General features: G+C 44.0%; 1 protein-coding gene across 2 annotated transcripts in view; it reads left to right on the top strand.

The window, feature by feature from the left end:
• Positions 1-14,143, top strand: part of PKN2 (protein kinase N2) — a 674,671-nt gene that overhangs the window by 86,084 nt on the left and 574,444 nt on the right. The window contains exon 1 of one of the 2 annotated variants that reach the window (XM_086953971.1): positions 3,552-3,674. The exons of the other annotated variant lie outside the window; for it this stretch is intronic. The gene's annotated coding sequence lies outside the window, so the exon portion shown is untranslated. Of the gene's footprint in view, positions 1-3,551; positions 3,675-14,143 lie in introns of those variants that run through there. 2 annotated transcript variants of the gene reach the window in all.

Raw genomic sequence — 14,143 nt, 5'->3', positions numbered from 1 at the left:
GACTGGACTACATAATGATTAAACTATTTATGTGGCCAGCAATAGTCGACTTCCAAGTCACTGAAAGAATGGACAGTGACCATAACGCACTGGAATTGACTCTTTCCCTGCCCGGGGGTGAGGTTACACCCCATGGATCAGGCAAAGACAAGGAGGGCCTCCTACTAGAAAACAATCGGAGGAAAGTCAGGTGGGAGAATCTGGCTAACAGTCTAGACAGGATACCCCGGTTATATGGACGGATCATCCCCTTCTTGGAGATTGCCTTCCAGGTAGGGAATGAGGTCCAAGACAATGCTAGCAGAGATAAGCTTGCACAAACACATGCCAACATGATTAATTCCTTAGAAGAGGACTTATTCTCTTCCTCAGGGAAAAGGAAAGGTCCCACGCCCAAGATGTCTTGGTACAACGCCACCTGCAGGGAAGCTAAAACCCTCTTGCTACACGCCATAAAAGAACGCCTTAGCAGAGAAGAAATCCGTGCCAGGAGAAAAGCGTATAAAACTCTCCTGGAGAACGCCCGGGCTGAATGGGACCATGACTATTGGGAAAATCTCACCAGAGCACTAACAACAAGAGATTCCCGCAAATTTTGGCGTATAGTCGCGAATGGCACGGAGGACCTATCCTCCGCAATAGAGCCCAATATATCCCCTCTGGTGTGGCACAGTCATTTTGAAGCCTTGTATGCGGAGGGTGGGGGGGATCAAAACACTGATATAATAACATACACATCCAGCGCCACTGGAGCTCCCTTTAATGAAAAAGAAGTGAGGGATGCCATAAAAGGTTTAGCTGCAGGGAAAGCCCCGGGACTAGACGGGGTGCCAGGGGACTTGTTCAAACAAGAACGTGGGATATGGGCACCTTACCTCACACTGATATTCAATGCCATCTTGGGGGGAATGGAGGTGCCCGATACTTGGAGGGGAGCTGAGGTGGTTCCAATTTATAAAAAGGGATCCCCTCTGCTTCCCTCGAACTATCGACCTATTAGTCTCATCGACATATCCCAGAAACTCTTTGGTAGACTGATCTTGAATCGTCTACAGGCCTGGATAGAAGAGATGGACATCCTGTCCCCCTACCAGGCAGGTTTCAGGCAGGGTGTCTCGACCATAGACCAAATCTTCAGGTTAAACCTACTCTACTGGAGAACAGCTGTAATCGAGGGCGGCACTCTATATACCATCTTTGTAGACTTACGTGCCGCCTTCGATTTGGTACCCAGAGCAAGGCTGTGGAGGGTCATGGAAGAGCTAAACGTCCCCGGAGATATTTTGGCAATCCTGATGAGACTCCATTGCAACAACTATGCCCGCGTAAGGTGTGGCAAAGGTGGCAAGCTAACCGAAAGGTTCCCCGTTCGCAGAGGGGTGAGACAGGGCTGCGTGCTCGCACCGACCCTGTTTTGCCTCTTTGTGAACGGGGTTGTTGCCCACCTAAACAGGATTGCCAACACCGATGCCCCAAAGTTGACAGGCAGCAGGGTGCCTGCAATTATGTTTGCAGATGACACCCTGCTGCTGTCTAAATCCCCTATGGGAATACAACGCATCTTAGATGGCTTTCTGGAGTTTTGCTCCGAACGTGGATTGGAGATCAACCCACAAAAAACTAAATTTATGATCTTAAATCCAAACCCCTATAATCGAGACCCTCCCAGGCTAGGCACTGTCCAATTAGAACGTGTGCATAATATTGAATACTTGGGGATTACTCTAAACGAACATCTAACTTGGACGACTCACCAGACCAAAGTGACCATCAAACTGGCTCAGTTGGCGGGTGGCACGATGCGTCTGGCGAATAAATCTTCCTATCGCCCACTAACCCCAATTATGCATTTTTACAAAACCCAGGCCCGGGCGGGTGTCACATATGGGGGTGAATTGTGGGGGCATTCCAAACTTCCAAAACTACAGCTAATTGAAAATAAATTCCTGAGACAGGTTGTCGCTCTACCTCAGAGCACCCCCCTACTCCCCCTCAGACTAGACCTGGGAATTCGATCTATAACAGAAGAGCTGGGACTCAAACCGCTAACTTTTTGGAGGCGCCTGTGGTGTAGCCCAGACCTTACAAGCTACAGAGAGGAATTACAGGAATTTCTAGAGCTAAGGAACGCCAAACGAATTCCGTGGATGATTTATGTCAGGGCAATGCTTGAGGAGATGGGTTTCCCGGAACTATGGAGGGATCCCCTAAACTTTTGTGTAAAGACTCCAAAGAAAGTACTCGTGAGAGCATATTATGAATTGATGTTGACAAAAGCTATAGATGCTTATTGTTAAGCAAAGATTGTCCCCACCTGTTCGCGTGGGTTATTCAGAGGAGGGTCCGCCAGGGGTAGGTAAAGGCAGCCCTTTGTATATTTACATTTTCAGGGAGACTTTTCCTAGTTTCTTCTCACTGTTCGAACAAGCCATGTTTTAGTGTTTATAGGAAACCCCGTTAGTTTAAAAATCCAACAGACAGGCATAAAAAAAGAAGTATCAGGAAATCTTCTTTTTTCTTTTATTTGGTTAATTAATTTGTTAAACGAATAAAGAAAATTCGGTTAGTGGCTTGCATTATAAATAGTTATTTGAATACAACGCTGTGCACATTTTAATTTACTTGTTTTTTCTTTCGATTTCATAACGCTCCTAAATTCAAGCAGTTTCTTTTGTTTAAGAAATCAAGTGTAATTGTTACAACTCTTGATGAACTGGGTTTTATTTTGTGAATCTTTTAGTTCTGCTTGGAACTGATGCACCTTATTTGATAAAATGTTCTGCGTGAGTATTTATCCAAATGTATTTACTTTTGGTCGGTTTGATATTAATAGAAGAAAGTTATTTGGTGGGCGGGGTATTTTTCTGTGTAGTGAATCGCTTTTGCACATTATCTCTCAAGGCCAGGCCTGTTTCTTGTAACATTAAGCCGCCGACGTTTTCTTCTTTTATGGTGCTATTTTTAGCAACCTGTTTAAGTTTGGGCAACACCAACTCCTGTGGCTTTTTTTCGTGTATGACTTTTACGTGTGTGTGTGTGTGGATCAGGAGCCGACTTGTTCAGCAGCCCCACCCCTGGCAGTGCACGTCTCATCCACACGTTTTACCAGCTTTCCCTGAATGCAAATTGTACCTCATGCGAAATTTGTTTTTCACTACTCAACCCAATGCGATGCATTTCTGGCAAAATATTCCCCAGGCGCTTAACGCATTACTGACTGGCTTGCAACGGTGATGTATCCGTGCCCCCTGCATACAACCAGCACGTGTGTGAGCCTGGCCCTGTCAGCGCTCATAGATGTTCACACCTGCACCCAGTAACTTAGGCAGATGTGACCTCACCCCTTCATCCGGTATGACACGCACCCATTAAGCTGGGCAGGACGCTTTGCAATAGAACTTTTTTTATTCTAATATTTCTGTTATTGCTACTGTGCCCTGCGCCTAGGCAGCTGCATGCACAATCTAACACTCCCCCCCCCCCCCCCCCCACCTCCAATTGGCACAGTCCTCTCACACCCCCAAGTGGCAATTTCCTGTTTGGCTGGGGAAAGGAAAGAGCAGTCGAGCTTCCAGTGATGGCTGACGTGCTCGCACACTCACGGATGGAGTAGAGTAGTGTGCACTTGACTGCAGCATTTCCGGCGTCTGCTTCTCCTGTACTGCTTATGCAAGGTATGTATTGTGCTCAAAGATGCATGAGTGGGTTTACAAGACATGGCATAGATGTTATGTCTGCGCTTGCCCTTGCTGGTGTACCTCTGTAATATTTTCCGGACTGTTGATGCTGGATTGTCTTTCTTTTGCTTGTTTGTTTTTACCTTTGATGGTTTTTGTACAAGTGCAGAATGAGGTGTTGTCCTTCCAACTCTAACATAATTAGTCCTGCCTCTCCCTCCGTTGCTAGTTTGTTTTTCTTGTGCTTGACTTTCTTTTTAGCTTCTGATCGTCTCCCCCTTGTCCTTGCGTTTTTCACTATGAAATAGTATCACATTGTGTATATAATAATCTCTTGAAAAAGGCTTGTTATCGCCAAGTGATACCAGCCTGAACGGGTACAGACGGATCCTTCAATAGGAAATTTCACTTGAAATACAGTTTCCAGTCTCGGGTTTATCAAAGGTCCTACCTTGTCCATGGGACTTGAGGAAAAGATCACGTGCAAATTAAACAGTAGAGGTTGGGTACTCTGGCCAGAAACCTAGAGCAGACTAATTCATTCATTTATAGTTAAACTGAAAGTGCTGCACCTAGAAGCCATATATAGCATTGGGAAGGAGGGGAAAAGCAAGAGGGAGTTAGATCGATTGGCAAGGGGCCTAACAATAGTTTGATGTTTTCCTTAGGAAGGACTTTTGCAAAATTGAGACATCATGTACTGTCCATTGATTTAGTTGACGAAACCTTAGAGAAGTACACTGTTTGCACCCATCCATAATCTTGTAAGGGTTGTGAATAGATTACTGAATGCCAGAGGGCTTTACTAAAGAAGCATGGGGCATGAGCTTCCTTAAATAAGTCAATTTCGCTTTATATATGCGGAAGCAATGAATACCTTTCTGTAATCCATTGACGAGAGTGATGCTCTCTTAAAATGTCTAAAGAGATCCTTGGGACTTGTCACAGGAACAGTTCCTCTCATGTGTTGTCGTCTAGTTCTTGTTGTTCTATGGAGCACTTGGTGTTTATATTCATTTTGGTTCCTTCACTGGCATCCCAGGACAGCACATTTGATGCCACAATTTTTTTTTTGGGGGGGGTGGGCGTGACTTTGATTTTCTTGTACCTTTGCGGTCTACTGTAGTTGAAGACTTGACTGCTTTACTTCCATTTATCAACACCATGCCACACATTCTAAGTAAGTGAAGTGGCTCTCAGAAAGATTTAAAGAAATGGGCACCACATTTTTATTAGAATATTTTCCTGAATTAGCAGGCAATTGTTGCATATGCAAAATATACAACGTTTTCTATATATTTCTATAATGGCTTTTATGGGTACAGGTGGTCAATACTCTTGCAATGGGATGCGACTTACAAATAATGCCATTTTTGGATTCCATATCCCACTTCTGTTTTTAGGTCAAGCGACCTATCTCAATGCGCATGCGCATTGAGAGCGGGAGCTCGATATAAAGGGGCTTAAATAAGCTTTACCTAGACTGGCGATTTGATGCTGTGCCCGTGCGCTTTTAGGTTAATGCGCAAGCATTGACCTAAAATGCTCGTGCACATCATCAAATCGCCAGTCAATCGCCAGCAGCACTCCTCCCCTGCTGCTTCACACCCTCGTGCCGCTCCACCCCCTCCCCTGCCCGCCGTGTCGCATTTCTCCTCCCCCCTTCCCACAGCAATGCCCTTCGCCGGCCGTACTTTCACTTTGACGCCCGCAGGCCGTCTCTCGTGTTTCTCCAAGAACATCCACATTATATCAGAGACTAGGCATCTTACTTCCTTTTGAGTTTGTTATTTTCTCTAGAAATAGTGACATTTCTAGGGTTCTGTCTTTTTGGAAAACATCTTTTCTGCTTTCTTGCTTGTATGGTGAATCATTTCACTGCTGGTAACTGAGAATCGAAAGACAGCCGGCATCTGACTGCACATTATAGAAGGATTTCCAGTTTGACATTGGTGCACGTTCAGGATCAAGCTCTGCCTCTCTGTGTTCTAAAGGTTTATCCAGGTCACAGCTCCCCCTTCACACTCGTGGAGCCCAAACATACCTCAATCTCACTCAATGTTCGTCTGCTCTACTCCTCACTTAGGGGTACAGAGGCTGTTATGCTACATGGCTATCAGACGTGACACGGGTTTGGAGCTACATTTCGGCGTCGCTCAGTCATTACCAGTTAAACCACAGAGGCAGAATAAGGCAGAACGTGTAAATGTAACAACGTTCTGTGACAAAGTCTAGAAAACACAGAAGCCACAATTCAGCAAACCTCCCACGTGGACTCAGAAGGGTCGCAGAGTGGGACCGTCCTGTCTCACAGACCAATGGCAGAGAGGCAGATCAAATTCCACATTTAGATAGCTGTCTTGCAAATACTGACAAGTAGCTTATAAATCTGTTTATTACTGGACTACATCTGAATTGCCAGGTGGTGTTTATTCTAGCATTCATGGATTTTGTAATTCAGATGAGTTATGACTTTAAATTGCTGTACAACTACGGGGAATGTATGTTGTTTTTATTTATTTTCTTTAAAAAAATTAAATTAAGCATTGACAAAGTCAACATGTCTGTCTTTCACAAACTTGTGTGATTTTTTTAATTGCAAGTTTAACCCACAAGATAAAGAGGAAATAAGAAAACATGCAGCCACCTAACCACAACCACCACATGCTTACAATAAAAACACATTTAAAAACTTGTCTACATCTGAATTGCCAGGTGGTGTTTATTCTAGCATTCGTGGATTTTGTAATTCAGATGAGTTATGACTTTAAATTGCTGTACAACTACGGGGAATGTATGTTAATTTAATTTTTTTAAAGAAAATAAATAAAAACAAGTATTGACAAAGTCAACATGTCTGTCTTTCACAAACTTGTGTGATTTTTTTAATTGCACGTTTAACCCACAAGATAAAGAGGAAATAAGAAAACATGCAGCCACCTAACCACAACCACCACATGCTTACAATAAAAACACATTTAAAAACTAACTGCTGTGGCCCTTTTAATAGTGATTTTCTTTAAAATAACAAGTCTCTCAGGTGCGCCATGCATTTTAAAATCCTTATTTGTGAAGGCGAGAAGAACAAATCACTGCTTGATCAAGCACTCAAACTGTGGGCAGGTACAATGTGACATTGTTACTTATATACTTTATAATAGCAAAGTTCAGAAGAAGGTGAAAAATAAATCACCATATAGCTTGGCACCCAAAGTGCAGGTGAAAATAAATTCTTGTATTTAAAGTTAATATAAAAAAACTAACTACAACACACTTTGAGCCAGATGTGTCGGTGAAGACAAATTAATTGCTTTAAGTGGATGTGAACAATGTGCACACGCGTTATGCAATAACTCAAAGTGATGGGAGTAACTGGTTAGAATGGACTGACCCATGTTGTAGGTGGAACCAAAATGTCTCTCTCTCCCTCTCTCCCTCGCCTCTCTCTCCCCTCCGTCCTTCGCTCTCGTCCTCCCCCTCTCTTCTTCCCCTCCCTCTCTCCCTCTACCCTCTCTCCTTTTCCCTCTCTCCCTTTCCCTCACTTCCCTCTCACTCTCCCTTTCCCACTCTTCCCTCTCCTCTCTCCCCGTCTCCGTCTCTCTCCACCTCTCTCTCTCCTCTCTCCTCTCTCCCCCTCTCTCTCCTCTCTCCATCTCTTTACCCTCTCCCTCTCCCTGCTCTCCCTGCTCTCCTTTTTCTCCCTCTCCCCATCTCCCCCTCTGCCTGCTCTCCTCTCGCTCTCCCTCCCCTCTCTCTCCCCTCCGTCCTTCGCTCTCTTCCTCCTCCTCTCTTCTCCCCCTCCCTCTCTCCCTCTACCCTCTCTCCTTTTCCCTCTCTCCCTTTCCCTCACTTACCTCTCTCCCTTTCCCTCTCTTCCCTCTCCTCTCTCTCTGTCTCTCTCTCCCCCTCTCTCTCTCCTCTCTCCCCTTCTCTCTCTCCTCTCTCCCCTTCTCTCTCTCCTCTCTCCCCCTCTCTCTCTCCTCTCTCCCCCTCTCCTCTCTCCATCTCTTTACCCTCTCCCTCTCCCTGCTCTCCTTTTTTTCCCTCTCCCCATCTCCCACTCAGCTCTACCTCAGCACTACCACAGCACCACCACAGCACCACTCTGCACCACCACAGCACCACTCTGCACCACCACAGCACCACTCTGCACCACCACAGCACCACTCTGCACCACCACAGCACCACTCTGCACCACCACTGCACCACCTCAGGGCAACCACAGCATCACTCAGCGCAACCACAGCATCACTCAGCGCAACCACAGCATCACTCAGCGCAACCACAGCATCACTCAGCGCAACCACAGCATCACTCAGCGCAACCACAGCATCACTCAGCGCAACCACAGCATCACTCAGCGCAACCACAGCATCACTCAGCGCAACCACAGCATCACTCAGCGCAACCACAGCATCACTCAGCGCAACCACAGCATCACTCAGCGCAACCACAGCATCACTCAGCGCAACCACAGCATCACTCAGCGCAACCACAGCATCACTCAGCGCAACCACAGCATCACTCAGCGCAACCACAGCATCACTCAGCGCAACCACAGCATCACTCAGCGCAACCACAGCATCACTCAGCGCAACCACAGCATCACTCAGCGCAACCACAGCATCACTCAGCGCAACCACAGCATCACTCAGCGCAACCACAGCATCACTCAGCGCAACCACAGCATCACTCAGCGCAACCACAGCATCACTCAGCGCAACCACAGCATCACTCCGCATCACCACAGCATCACAGGTTCAAATATGTTCTCTCAATGTTTCAAGCTTTATTACAAATGTCAAAAAAGATGTTAATATTTCACTTCTGTTCTTGGATTTTCTTCACAATAAAATACACTGAACATAATCTTCACTAAAGTTATTTACAAAAGTTTAAGCTATTGCCATTATAAATTACAATCACTTTTATTTAAGTAATAATTATTTAAAAAAGTTAAAAGCCATTGTTATTTGTAATATCAATACATCTAAGTCACGTAAATACAAAACATGTTGCATTACAAATGCTATAGGTGTCACATTTGCGAAAGTTATAACTATTGGCATTTAAATGACAAAGCTATTTAGATATTTTAAAAACAACACATAAATAAAAAAAAAGTTATTTATAAGACCAATAGCTCAAACTTTCCTAATGCGAGACCTATTGCATTTCCAATGCTTGTTTAACCTTCCTGTCTTATGGTTTTTTTTCTAAATGGCCACATCATTTTTATTGAACTTAATATGAATCAACATAAGTGCAAAATGAAAACTAACGCAAGGGAAATAGACTGTCATAATAAACACAATGTAAACCCAAGTCATGTCATATGAATAGTTGCCTAAATAAAGCCATATTGACTTCTACTGTATCATGACGTGTTAATTATCTATAATTTTGTATGGATATTCTCTCCCCCCAATATGTAAGCTTTTTTCGTTAGCACACTATACTTTAAAAACTTCTTTCTGATTCCACGTTGTATTATTAATCAACTTCAAAATCTGATCCCTTTGCCTTCATCAGTCCTATGATTATAAATGCCATGTTTTGAGATCTAAAGTGATTTCTGATCTACGAATGGTAGGATTATCCACTTTTGACAGACCCAGGTATCCTCTTTTGGACTCAGCAGTAGAATAGATCAAGAGCTCTCCATCTAGGTGGGCACATGAACAATCAATGGGAGGCTCTCATGGATGTAAGCCACTAAGGGACCCTACACTAAATCAGATTTCCTGGAATACTTGTTTTATGTACGTTTTTCCATTGCCAGCAACATGCCAGCAGGTTTGTGAGTAACGGATGGTGGGTCCTACTGTTAACAGTGAACTTGTCAAGTCTTATTTGTATTGTGGGGCAGGAGCAGAGGGAATGCTCCTATACTCCTATCTTACCCATCTCATATTTTGAGTGCTGGTGTCTTGGTGTTGCAATAGGGCAGTAAGACAAGAGGGGAGCCCGGCACGGGTGAAATCGCTGATGCCAAAAAGTCAGCATACCCGTCTGAAAAACATCTCCTAGCAAGATTAGTATGCTATTCTGGAGTCTCTATGGAACCTTTTAATGATTTGGGAAGACCTGCGAAAATGTTCTAACAGCCTAATTATCTTGAGCTTAAAAAAAAGTAAGGCAACATTTAAAACCGCAATATAAGTTTGTATACAAGGTTGTTTTCATTTCCGCAAATTATTGCGTCTATAGAAAAGTAAAATATAATAAACATTGACAGCTGATTAGTTTTGTTTGTGTGTGTCAGATAAACTCTAGCATAAAAGGAGTACTTCAAAAGTATGATATCGCTTTTGCACAATTTGATTGTGAATTTATGAAAATATGTAAAAGGTAAAGCTCAGTTTATGCATATGAAGCTGTACTCTTGAAATGCAGTTTCAGTTCAAGAAATAAGAACTACCTAGACGTTTGCTATTTATACATTGAAATTCTGTTTGCACATCATTCTTATTTTTCTGTACACAATATTGCTACATATGTTGCATATTAGTGGAGTAGTCTGACTCCTCCAATTAAGACCTTGTAAAATTTCCTATAGGATCTGAAAATTTCCTAAAAGTGGGTTTTGTGTGTAGCACTTACACACTTAATGGTTTAACACCGACTCCTATTACAGAAGCACAATGAGAAATCATTAAGATTTTCATTGTAATTGGAAGAATGTACAGCTGAGTTGGCCTTATATAGATTCAGGTAGTTGCTTCACATTGTTTTATCTATCTTATTGGCTTGTAGGATATTCACCATCAACTTTGGTAGTACAGGAATGTTTGTTAAATACTGGTTATTATTTTTTGCTGCTCTGAGAAAAATAACAAATCCTATACCATACTTTTTCTAATTACACTGTTGTAGTTTAATACACTCTTGAGTTGTCAAGCAAATTGACCGTTCCCATTAAGTAATGATTGGAATGACCATTATGTAATATTAATAAATTGCCTTTTCAGTACTGTTATTTATGTTTACGCATGATATAATTCAAGATCTTTGAGTAGAATAGTTTTGCTAATAGGATCCGAGCTCATAGATTGCTAGTAGTGCTTTTTTAGAACTTTGATTACTGCTTTTTATTTTTAGGTCTCGCGACCTATCAATGCGCGCAAGCGCATTGAGCGGAGCGAGAATTCATGTCGGCAAAATCGTCTTCAAACCAAGGGCTTTCAGCCCCGCGGTTTTCTTGCAGTTCACGTGAGCAAACATGCACACGCATTCACGGCCTGGGCTTCTCCTCCCCTAATTATTCATGGCCGGCCGCAGGCCGGCCGTACTTTCAGTTTCCCGCTTCTCCTCCCCTAATCATTCATGGCCGGCTGCAGGCCGGCCGCTCACAGCACATCAAAGGGCTTCGCCCAGCATGCGCTCTGCGGCTTCTCCTCCCCTATGCCCCCAGGCTGTGTTCCCTCCCCTGCTACCCCATCCTCACTCATACCTCGCACCCCCTCCTCCTTCAGGTCCCCACCATTTGCTTTTGCTTTAAACTTCCCTTTCATAACCCTTTACGAATAATGAAAATTATAGTTCTTTTGCACCTGGTGACTTTCACTTTTGCAACGAAACCGAACGGCAGAATTCATATTGATTGGCAGCCGTGAACCTGCACAACTCACAGCATGCACGATTAATGTGGTAAAGTAATAAACGTGAAAAACAAAGCACACGGGATTCTGGACACAGCTCGTGTGACAAGGCTCCGACCTCGAGCACCATCAGAGTTAGGAATATTAAATGATCACCTGCCAGCGGCCTCACTTCATGTGTAAAGCTTATCACTGCTCCCTTCTCACTGCTCCCTTCTCACTGCTCCCTTCTCACTGTTCACCTCTCACTGTTCACCTCTCACTGTTCACCTCTCACTGTTCACCTCTCACTGTTCACCTCTCACTGTTCACCTCTCACTGTTCACCTCTCACTGTTCACCTCTCACTGTTCACCTCTCACTGTTCACCTCTCACTGTTCACCTCTCACTGTTCACCTCTCACTGTTTACCTCTCACTGTTCACCTCTCACTGTTCACCTCTCACTGTTCACCTCACTGCTCACCTCTCACTGCTCACCTATCACTGCTCACCTCTCACTGCTCATGTGTAACACCTCTCACTGCTCACCTCACTGCTCACGTGCAACACCTCTCACTGCTCACCTCACTGCTCACGTGCAACACCTCTCACTGCTCACGTGCAACACCTCCCACTGCTCTCGTGCAACACCTCCCACTGGTCACGTGCAACACCTCCCACTGGTCATGTGCAACACCTCCCACTGGTCACGTGCCACACCTCTCACTGCTCACGTGCCACACCTCTCACTGCTCATGTTCCACACCTCTCACTGCTCACGTGCCACACCTCTCACTGCTCACGTGCCACACCTCTCACTGCTCTCGTGCCACACCTCTCACTGCTCTCGTGCCACACCTCTCACTGCTCTCGTGCCACACCTCTCACTGCTCACGTGCCACACCTCTCACTGCTCACGTGCCACACCTCTCACTGCTCACGTGCCACACCTCTCACTGCTCACGTGCCACACCTCTCACTGCTCACGTGCCACACCTCTCACTGCTCACGTGCAACACCTCTCACATGCAAGTAGTTCTCACTCAAAACCAGTGGCACAAATGTGGGAAGCAGCAACAAAACAAGCACTGGCGTTGCCAATAGGTCTCGCAGTAGGAACGTTGGAGCTATTACAATTGCAAATAACAATGCCTTTTATTTTTGTTTTCATTTTAAAAACATAAAGGGCTTTGTCATTTACAAAACCAATAGCTCCAACTTTCCTACTGCGAGACCTATTGGCAACGCCAGTGCTTGTTCTTGTTTTGGGATTTCTCTCTACAGTTTTCCAAAACCTTTGAAGTCCTGACTCTCGGGTCTGGGTTAATGGAATGGAAGGCCAATTTGTTTTTTTATATTGATTTTGCTTATTTCCTGGCAATCTAGTACCTCTGCTTTACACCTTCTAGAAATCATGCACTGGCCCACTTGTAATGCACACTCTTTTAAATGCTGTTAACTTTTTGATTGAGTTCTGGGGCAGGGAAAGTCTGTATTTATAAAAAAAAAGAAAAAGAAACCTGCACTTACAAGAGCTAAGCTCCATGCTAGTCTATGGGAAGTAGTGAGGTAAAACCTTTAACCGCTTATTCGATGTAGAATACTCAGTTCATAAATAAAAATAAAATGTAAATTGATACTTGTATAGCGCACTACTCACCCGCAAGGGTCTCAAGGCGCTTGTACGAATACCGCTGTGGAACCCATCCTGGCTTTCCCTGTGAGGCGTCCACTCCTGGGCACCCCCAAGGTGGAGTCCAGGCATCCTTAGCGTTGTGGGGGCCGTTGTGGAGATTAAGCAAGCTATTGCCCAGAGTTGCAGAGTGGGACTCCATGATTGGAATAGGCACCGAGGCGAGAATTATCAGGTCCGTGGAATTTTGAGCCCAAGACCCGCCGAGGCGGGGAATTGAACCCTGGTCCCGGGCTAGACCTCTGTATCAGGGTCTGCCGCTCTAATCATTGAGCCACACTTCTCCACAGTTTAAAAATGTTAGTCACTTTTAATGCTAAACGTAGGCTCAGAATTAATTTACGTAGTGCTGAATGATAATACAATTGCCTGCTTTACTCTTCTCGTAGAGTAAGTGAAGTATATAGATGAGGGGATCATTAGTCTGTCTGCGGGTCCATTGCCTTTTGTATTTATTGTTATACCAAACAGGACGGTACTATTTTAGTGGTTGAGGATGGCACTAAACAAATACGTGTAATTGGCAGACTAAAGACCTTGTTAAATGCCACAAAGACAAAATGCGAAGTCAAACAAATCTTAAATTAAGTTCACCAGTGCTGTGGTTCATAGAGTTGGAGCACTTGACTGCATCTGGTTTGGAGGTCTATGCAGCATCCCTCCCTGTAGAGAGAGATTTTAAATTAGATGTATTCTTTTGAATGATTTTAAGTAAATGTTAAGTTTGAATTTCAGTGAAATGTGCTGGTGCTTCAGTAAGTGCTTCTCATTTTGCAAAAAAGACAAATTTGGTTTATTACTAAAATGAAGATATTTTTTCTTGAGGGAGCATTTTCCATTCAAAGAAGTATTTCTTTTTCTCCCACCACTTAGGCAGGAAAAAGAAGAAAAAAAAGAAGAAAGCAAGGAAAATGGAGCAAAGGGCCCAAAAGAAAAGGGAATTATTTGGAATGGTGGATAGGCAAAAGAATGGATGATTAGAAATGTTAAGAGTAAACATGGAGCAGAGTTTTCTGAAAATTAATAAAAAAAATATATACAAAGGAGGTGGAACAGTGAAGAGGTGTGTAAAGATAGGGTGTAGAAGAGACTTGGAAGAATGGAGACAGGCGCGAAGTATGAGGCAATTTCTAAGCCAAGGGATCCTAGTTAATGTCACATTTTCAGGATATCCACCAAAGGCAACTGTAAC

Source organism: Lissotriton vulgaris, chromosome 1_1, assembly GCF_964263255.1.
Source record: "Lissotriton vulgaris chromosome 1_1, aLisVul1.2, whole genome shotgun sequence".
Taxonomy (NCBI): domain Eukaryota; kingdom Metazoa; phylum Chordata; class Amphibia; order Caudata; family Salamandridae; genus Lissotriton; species Lissotriton vulgaris.
Note: the sequence above shows the minus strand (reverse complement) of the source record. Positions and strands in the feature narration are given on the sequence as shown.